The sequence below is a fragment of the Oryctolagus cuniculus genome, chromosome X (assembly GCF_051225735.1).
Source record: "Oryctolagus cuniculus isolate XC-2025 breed Fujian yellow rabbit chromosome X, ASM5122573v1, whole genome shotgun sequence".
Lineage (NCBI taxonomy): Eukaryota > Metazoa > Chordata > Mammalia > Lagomorpha > Leporidae > Oryctolagus > Oryctolagus cuniculus.
The window spans coordinates 23,871,953-23,881,588 of NC_142888.1; the positions used below are offsets into that span (position 1 = coordinate 23,871,953).

General features: G+C 44.5%; 1 non-coding gene and 1 pseudogene across 1 annotated transcript; one reads left to right on the forward strand and one right to left on the reverse strand.

The window, feature by feature from the left end:
* The first annotated feature begins 1,271 nt into the window (after positions 1–1,271).
* LOC100339095 (exosome complex component RRP40-like) lies at positions 1,272–2,549 on the forward strand (annotated as a pseudogene).
* A 6,238-nt stretch (positions 2,550–8,787) lies between these two features.
* LOC127484995 (U6 spliceosomal RNA) lies at positions 8,788–8,894 on the reverse strand. The gene has a single exon (XR_007912204.2). It is a non-coding gene; the product is annotated as a U6 spliceosomal RNA (small nuclear RNA).
* Between the last annotated feature and the right edge of the window lie 742 nt (positions 8,895–9,636).

Below are 9,636 nucleotides of genomic sequence, written 5' to 3' on the forward strand. Positions count from 1 at the left end.
TCCAGGACCTCTTCTCTGCAAACCAAGTTGTTCCTCTGTGTCTCCATGGCTGACCCCACTATTCATCCATATCTCCTTTCTTGCCCACACCCCATCCCACTCAACCCATTCCTAAGTCCTGTTGATTTTCCGCCTTTTTTTTTTTTTTCGACAGGCAGAGTAGACAGTGAGAGAGAGAGACAGAGAGAAAGGTCTTCCTTTGCCGTTGGTTCACCCTCCAATGGCCGCCGCGGCCGGCACACCACGCTGATCCGATGGCAGGAGCCAGGTGCTTCTCCTGGTCTCCCATGGGGTGCAGGGCCCAAGCACCTGGGCCATCCTCCACTGCACTCCCTGGCCACAGCAGAGAGCTGGCCTGGAAGAGGGGCAACCGGGACAGAATCCGGCGCCCAGACCGGGACTAGAACCCGGTGTGCCGGTGCCGCAAGGCGGAGGATTAGCCTAGTGAGCCGCGGCGCCGGCCGATTTTCCGCCTTCTGATACTTCAACCCAGCCTCGTCTCCCCAACTTCACTACAACCCACTTAGTCAATGCTATATCCCATCACTTTTCAAGTGCCACTCCTGTCTCTCCTACGATCTCAGTATAATTTCCACTTGATGCAGTCAGAGAAAACCGTCACCAGTTTAAAACCCTTTGATAAGTTACTGGTATTTGTCAATTAAAAAATAAGACTCTGTCCTGTTAGATTTGGACCCTGTCTATCTATTGAGCCTCGACTCTCACCACCCTTCCCCTCACTCTTTGTACTGCAGTCACACTGATCTTCTTTCAGTATCTGCTCTGCCCCTTTCCTTGTTGGAGTCGTTGCACATACTCCTCTGCCTGCTTGCTTTTGCTACTCCTCAGTCTAGGTAACATCTCCTGATTTTCAGATCTTACCTTAAATGACACTTCTTTAGGAAAGCTTTTCTTGACTCCCTAGCAGACAAGGTTGTCCGTCTTATGTGTCACGTATTCTGCAAGATGGCTGTAACAATAGCTCCTAAACCTTTTACTTCTCTTACAGTGTCACACCGCTACTCCTTCTGTCGAGGGGGTTCTTTGTTCCATCCCCTTGAATCAAGGCGGTTCTGTGAACTATGTCAGAAAGGCTAGGGTTCAAAAGGTGATGCTGCTTTCGCCTGGTTTTTTTTTTTTTTTTTTTTTTTTTTTTAGCTCCTCTGGGAAGCCAGCAGCCATGCTGTGAGGAGGCTGCACGGAGGAGTTACTGAGATCCCAGTTGGCACTTAGAATCAGCTGCCAGACATGGCAGCGAGGAAGCCTTCAAGATGACTGTAATAACCTCAGTCACTGTCAGACTACAGCTGCAGCCCGTCACAGCTCAGTCTCTCGCGGGCGGCAGGGCGTGGGTGGCGCGCACGGTTCTGAACCAGGTGGTGCTGCCAGGAGAGGAGCTGCCGCTGCCGGAACAGGAGGACGCAGAAGGCACTGGCAGTGCCGGGGAGCGACCGGTAGGCCTGCATGCTGGAGTGAGCTCGCTCCTCCGCGTGGTGTGCGGCCCGGGCTTGCTGCCGCTCTGGGGACCGCCTGATTGGCCACCAAGTGCGGCCGCCTCGGCCACAGGAAGCCAACAGCGGCCGTGACGGTGGCGTTGACTGGGTGGACTCGCAGCAGAAGCAGTACGTTCCAGTGAAAGGAGACCATGTGATTGGCATAGTGACAGCTAAATCTGGAGATATAGTCAAAGTTGGTGCTGGAAGGAGTGAGCCAGCTTGTCTTTCTTGGCATGTGAACGTGCAAGTAAAAGAAACCGACCTAAGGTACAGGTTGGCGACCTCATCTAAATCCAGTTTGTGGATGCTTACAAAGACATGAAACCAGAGATGGTCTGCATTGACAGCTGTGGATGAGCCAATGAGATGAGTGTGATTGGACAAGATGGGCTGCTTTATAAAGTGACTTTGGGTTGAATTAGAAAGCTGTTAGCTCTGGCTGGTACCGTGGCTCACTTGGCTAATCCTCCGCCTGCGGCGCCAGCACCCCAGAGTTCTAGTCCCAGTTGGGGCTCTGGGTACTAGTCCCGGTTGCTCCTCTTCCAGTACAGCTCTCTGTTGTGGCCTGGGAGGGCAGTGGAGGATGGCCCAGGTGCTTGGGTCCCTGCATCCGCATGGGAGACCGGGAGGAAGCACCTGGCTCCTGGCTTCGCCGTAGTGGCCATTAGGGGAGTGAACCAACGGAAGGAAGACCTTTCTCTCTGTCTCTCTCTCTCATTGTCTATAACTCTACCTGTCAAATAAAAAAAAAAGAAAGAAAGAAAGAAAGAAAGAAAGCAAGCTGTTAGCTCCAGATTGTGAGATCATACAGGAAATGGGAAAACTCTATCCCCTGGAGATATTTGGAATGAATGGAAGAATATGGGTTAAGGCAAAGACCATGCAGCAGATGTTAATTTTAGCAAACATTTTAGAAGCTTGTGAACATATAACAACAAGTATTAGCCAGATTTGCAGAAAGTTGATGTATGTGGACTTTCTTAATGAGTCAGCTGAGCCAAGAGACTGTGGGTTTACTGGTGGAAACTTTTCTCAGGTAAACCTCTCCCTATCAAATCTTCAGGAGATGTAAATGTACATTGTCTAATTATTAGTTCTAAATATTTTTGTAAGAAAGTTACTGGTTTTTACTCATGCTCTGTGGGTGTGAAAATAACTATAAAATTGTAACTTTTTTGTTCTGTAAATAAAGTTTACTAAAAAGTAAAAAAAAAAAAAAAAGACTACAGCTGCATGAGACCTTGAGCAAGAACTGCTTAGCTGAGCCAAGTTAACCCAATAAATGATAAATGATAGTTCTTTTAAGCCAATAAATTTTGCGATGATTATTTTTACAGCAATATAGAACTGAAACATGTGCTTCATAGCATGGCAAGTATCCATTTGTACAAATTGAACTCATCATAGTATTTGTCTATTTGTGTAAAGCATTTGAATAATATGTGAATTCCTGGATAGATTACATAATTTATTTGATACAGTGTCTTATTTGCTCATTATTGTATTTATAGCACTAACAAAGAGCACATTATAAGTACTCAAAAACATTTTTAGTAATTAATCAGTCAAGGGACTAGCATTGTAGGGCAGCGGGTTAAGCCACTGCCTGCAATGCCGGCATCACATATGAATGTCAGTTCAAGTCCCAGCTGCTCTACTACTGCTCCAGATCCCTGCTAATGTGCCTGGGAAAGCAGTGAAAGATGACCTCAGTGCTTGGGGTCCCTGCCACCTGCGTGGGAGACCTAGAATGCAGTTCCAGGCTCCTAGCTTTGGCCTGGCCCAACCGCAGCTGTTGTGGCCATTTGGGGAGTGAACCAGTAGAGAGAAGATCTCTCTCTCTCTCTCTCTCATCTTTATCACTCTGCCTTTCAAATGAAATAAGCAAATCTTTAAAAAAATTAATAAATGAATGAATTCCTAGTGTTTTGGAACAAGTTTTTAAAACTTTCCTACATGAAGTATTGAATAAACACTTCAATATATCTAACGATATATCTAATTGTGGAACTATTTAATGCATGTTTGAGATGACACGTCTCACTAAAAAATTATTGACTCAAAGCATAGTGAATGATGATTTAACATTTATTTTCCAAATATTTGTAGACCATGAGCAAAGACACTTTTTTTTGACAGGCAGAGTTAAATAGTGACAGAGAGAGACAGAGAGAAAGGTCTTCCTTCCATTGGTTCACCCCCTAAATGGCTGCTACGGCCGGCGCGCTGCACCAATCTGAAGCCAGGAGCCAGGTGCTTCCTCCAGGTCTCCCACAGGGGTACAGGAGCCCAAGGACTTGGGCAGTCTTCCACTGCTTTCCTAGGCCATAGCAGAGAGCTGGATTGGAAGTGGAGCAGCCGGGACTTGAACCAGAACCCATATGGCGTCCCAGCACTGCAGGCGGCAGCTTCACCTGCTATGTCCCAGTGCTGGCCCCTTTTGTGTCTTTTTGGATATCAACGTGATGTGTAGTCACATCCAGGAATGACTTGATGATCAAAATGCGCTTAGGTACACATATAGAAATAACTACATTTGACCTCTTAGCTAGCAGTTTAGAAGGTTTGTGTTACTGCTGAGAACCTGATGGGTGACACAATTTGTGGTAAGGTCAATGAGAAGTGGGCTGGAGTGGTCAGGAAAGCCATTATGGAGGAGGTGAACCTTAAAGCAGATTTTGAAGAATGGAGGCACAGGGAGTAACATGACCAGAAGCAGGAAAGTAGATGTGTGTAAGGGAAATAAGATAGAACAGAAGAGTCATGTGGGGAACAGTGGGAGAAGCAGCTGCATAGGGAAACCAGAGCTGTGTTACCTGGGTCTGTGAGGAGCAGGCTAAAGTCCACTTAACCCTAGAGCCTACAGATAAGTGATTCACACTGAGAATGCAGTATGTCATCCTGGGGTTGTCAAAAACACATGGTTTTGGATAGCCTGATTTCCCTATCCTGCCTGGGTGCCCTTCTCCTCCTTACCTGCATCTGTTGTTTTCTGGGTGGGTTGGAGAAAGAAAAAAGTAAAACAAAAAGATATAAATGATCCATAATCTGATATATGGGCATCCACTGAGGGTATTTTTTTAAGCATAAAATTGGCATGCACAGACCTTGTTTGCTCTAAGCTGAAAAGCCCTTTGCTCGCCCCAGCTTCCAAAGTAACCACTGCTGTCGAGGGGATGGCCAAGTAGGGTCAACAACATTACAGGCAGAACTGTGTATTAACTAATAAATGTTTTCCTTTTAGAAATGCCACCTACCCACTGTGGCGTAGTGGATAGAGCTGCTGCCTGCAGTGCCAGCATCCCATATGGGCACCGGTTCGAACCCCGGCTGCTCCACTTCCAATCCACCTCTCTGCTATGGCCTGGCAAAGCAGTGGAGGATGGCCCAGGTCCTTGGGCCCCTGCACCCATGTGGGAAACCTGGAAGAAGCTCCTGGCTCCTGGCTTCGGATCAGCACAGCTCCAGCTGTTGCAGCCATCTGGGGAGTGAACCGGCAGATGGAAGACTTCTCTCTGCCTCTCTTTCTCTCTCTCTTGTAACTCTGACTTTCAAACAAATAAATAAATTTTTGGAAAAATAAAAAAGAAATGCCACCTACCTTCTCTCCAAGCCAGCTTTCCTCCAGGCCAGCTAGGTAATACAAGTCAACAGGGTACCTCCCTTATGATGTACACATGTAAAGAAATTTAGATAGGTCTGAGCCTCATAACTGACAAGGCCTTAAACCCACCTAATTATTTTCAAGCCCTTTCTGTCAGTTTGTATTTGCCTCTCAATGAAAAAGCTTGTTCATGGTTTAGACACTTTTTTTAGGACCTCTAATAATGACTCTGTCTTCTGTTTTAGATCTTGTGATTTTAGATCCTGTGAGTGTAAACTGCTTGTTAGATTCGTTTTCTCTGGACTTAAAAACTTAAAATTCTAGGTGGCCATGCACATGAAACCTCTGATGGAAGCAGTTTCTGCATCTCCTCTGATGGAAGCACTGCATCCCCCTGGAGAAGCCACCTCTTGCTGCAACCCTGTCTTGACTCCCTTTCCCAAAGATGCCCCTTTTCAGCATGAAGCAGCCCAGTTCCCACTAACAGATGTTAGGGCTTCCATCTCCGGGAGGAGGGAATGGGAGGACTCAGATGTGTTAATAGATAGTCAGGGCCTCTCTCTCTCTCTCTCTCTCTCTCTCTCTCTCTGCTTCTCCTTTCTCTGTGTAACTATGACTTTCAAAGAGAAAAAGGTCTTCCTTTGCCGTTGGTTCACCCTCCAATGGCCACCGCAGCCGGCGCACTGCGCTGATCTGAAGCCAGGAGCCAGGTGCTTCTCCTGGTCTCCCATGCAGGTGCAGGGCCCAAGCACTTGGGCCATCCTCCACTGCCCTCCCGGGCCACAGCAGAGAGCTGGACTGGAAGCGGAGTAACCGGGACAGAATCCGGCGCTCGGACTGGGACTAGAACCCGGTGTGCTGGAGCCACAGGCAGAGGATTAGCCTATTGAGCCACTGCACCAGCCATTATTTGCTTCCTTTCCCAAAACATTATCTTTAGCAAGGACAAACAGACCGCCCTCCTTCAGAATCTCCAAATTTACCATGAGAACAGCAAGGGCTCTTACTGAGCTCTTATGGAGCTCACAGCTTATTGTGAAAACAAGTTATCTACCCCACCCTTAGCAAGGTAGACAGGATGGAGAACTGTAAATGAGGTCTTCTGGTGGTTTTTGTCCCCGCCTGGTAACTGAATGCCAATCTAATTGTCAGGTTTTTTTTTCCTTCAAAATTCTACTTAAAGCCGACTGCCACCAGTCCCCTTTGGGTTTTCCTCTCTTGGAAGCACCCTTCCACGCTGCTCTTGATTCTAATAAATACTTTTAAATCTCAAAAAAAAAAAAAAAAGAAATTGGCATGAATAAAAATCAGACTCTGTGGATAACTGTGTGAGTGAGTGAAGTGAGGAAGAAGAGCCATCTAGAGGAAGGTGATGTCTCAGACGCTGCTATTTGCCAACCCAACATTCATTGTCTACTTTTTTACCACCTGTAGTGACCCAGTTTTGTATAGTTCCCAAGACTGTTCCACAAGCATTGGAGAACTCTGACCCCATCCCAAATCTTGGAAAAAAAATCCTTCTTTGTATAAGCCAATTATGACAGTCCTGCTACCCTTACCAGGAATCCATTTAGGGGTGTGCACATGGCATTGTAGGACACTGAGACGTGAGGGGAGTTCTGTGAAAAGTTTATTCAGTTCTTGTGGCAGATCAGGTTCCCTGAGATGGCAACAAGCATGCAGGAGGTTCATGAAGGAATACGCTTTGGACAAATACCCGTGAAAGGAACAGAAGGCAGCATGAGGGGGTAAAGCAGAAGTCTGACTGTGATACAGTTTCAGTGGAGGCTATAGGCAACCCAACAAGGAACTCTAAATATGGCCCTGTAGAGTTGTTCCCAGTTGAGGGAGGAAACTGAGCTTTTTATTTAATGATATAACTTCCAACCTGATATGGTCAAGAGACTAAGTTTTGATCATTGAATGTAAACAGAAGTAATCCCTCTACAGTGGAAGACCCATGGACTCTCCTGTGTCTTTCCTTTTCATCTTGGCTGGGAAATAGTAAGAACTAGACCATCATCTTTAACTGTTCAATGGAACCCCATACTGAGGATTGAAGAGTGACTTTACTAGCCTTGGACAGCACATTTCAGAACTATGATCTAAGAGAGGAATATATACACCTTGAATCACCCACTTGAAAGTAGGCCTCTCTTGCAGCATCTTGGCATGTGTCCTAAGTAACGCAACTTCCAATTGGTTCTTAATTTATGAACAAACTTACCTCACATGTCTAATAAGTTTCGGTTAATAATATGAAAATATTAATAAAACTCAAACTGTTGTGAATTTTTGTAGCTCAAATATCAGTGGACTTGGAATATTTCAACTTGTGCAGCCAACAGAAGCTTCTGCAGACACTCGAATATTTATAGTGGAAGACAGGAAGAATCGTGGTATTTGTGTTTCCATAAGACTGAGGAACCATTTTTCATCTTGGATCCAATCTAGAAACTATTTTTTTCCTGCCAAAGCCTAACTTGGATAAAATCCTCTCCTTCACAAACGTGGAGCAGAAGCCATAGCAGAAAACCGAGTTTCCACTCAACACAGAACAGAGCCACCGCACAGAGAATGAGATTTTATTTCCACAATTGCATGATAAATGCAATGGGGATTTTGCAGAGTGCTCAAGAGAAAAAAAAATGTAAAATGGTTGCCACATCTCAGGATTTTAAAGGGATTTTTGATCCATTACTCATGTACATATAATTTTCTATACATTTTCAGAAAGACTCTATGGTATAGGTATTTACTGACTAACAATAATTATGTGTTCCTCTACTTTTCCTAGACTTCTTGCAATTAAGTGGAAACATATGGCTGGTTCTGGCTGTGAGAAGTACAAGGAATCACTTCTAAGCTTAAGTATTTAAGAGCCAAGATGTATAGTTAAAAAGCCTTTCCACAAAGAAAACCCCAGGACTAACTGACTTCATTGGTGAATTCTGCTTAACATGTAAGGAAGAAGTCATACCAATTCTCATAGACTGCTAGAGAAATACGAAGAGGAAAGACTATGTCCCTACTCATTCTACAAGGCTGACACTTTCTCTGATAGCAAAACCAGACAAAGACAATACAAAAAAAGAAAGCTACAAACCAATTTCCTTCATGAACATAGTTGCAAAAAATTATTTAAATTTTATACACTAGAATTGGGTAATCTATTATAAAAAATATACATCATGAGTAAGTGTATTTTATCTTAGGAATACAAGCTAATTTCAATAAAAATACATTCCTGGTTATAAAGAAGTGTCAGCAAAAGTAAGACTGAAATAAAACTTCCACAATCTGATAAAGAGCATTTCCAAAAAACTGCTTGCTATTATATTTAATGGTGAAGGTGAAATATTCCCTCCCTTAATATCAGTCTTGCAACTTCTTTTTTTTTTTTCCGTGTGGAAATGCATTAGTTCTAGACATGACTGTGTTCCAACCCTTGCCTCTGGTCCAAACAAATAAGAACCCGAATGGTCTCAGGACTCTTGATTTCTTATTGGAATGGCGTAGAAGTCCCTCAGGGTCAGGACATTCTCGGAAAATGGACTAACCCTGCGGCAGCTGAGTCCTCGCTCCTCTGGAGCTAATTTAGGTGCGATGGATCCCCCACGACGGAGGTGATTAACGCTTCAAGATCTCCAAACAGCAAGCCTCACTGCCTAGTCGCCCCTTTGCTTCTTTTATATGGAACGCTTCACGAATTTGCGTGTCATCCTTGCGCAGGGGCCGTGCTAATCTTCTCTGTATCGTTCCAATTTTAGTATATGTGCTGCCGAAGTGAGCACCAGTCTTGCAACTTCTATTCAGTATTGTACTGGAAGTTCTAGCCAGGGAAATGAGGCAAAAAATGAGACAAAATGTATTCATATTGGGAAGCAAAAGTAAAACTGTTCAAAGAAAGCATGATTGCCTATATAGAAAATGCAGTGGAATCTACAAAAAACTGTGAGAACTAAGAAGTGTGTTTCTATAGTATCCAAGCAATTGGAAAGTGAAACTTACAACCTTCTGCAATATCATTAAACATACAAAAATTTATGGATAAGTCTGGCAAAAGCTGTGCAATATCTGTATACTAAAAAGAATAAGATATTGTTGAGAAAAATTAAAGTTCATAGATCACAAGAATAAATATTTTTAGATGTCATTTCTCTCCACAAAGTTCTATATGTTAAACTCAATCCATGGGGCCGGTGCTGTGGCACAGTGGGTTAACGCCCTGGCCTGAAGCACCGGCATCCCATGTAGGCGCCAGTTCAAGACCATGCTGCTCCACTTCCGATCCTGCTTTCTGCTATGGCCTGGGAAAGCAGTGGAAGATGGCGCAGGTCCTTGGGCCCCTGCACCCACCTGGAAGACCCAGAAGAAGCTCCTAGCTCCTGGCTTCAGATTGGCACAGCTCCGGCTGTTGTAGCCAATGGGGAGTGAACCATCAAATGGAAGACCTCTCTCTCTCCACTTCTCCTCTCTCTTTCAAATAAATAAATAAATCTTTAAAAAAAAACTTAATCCAAAACAAAATCTCAG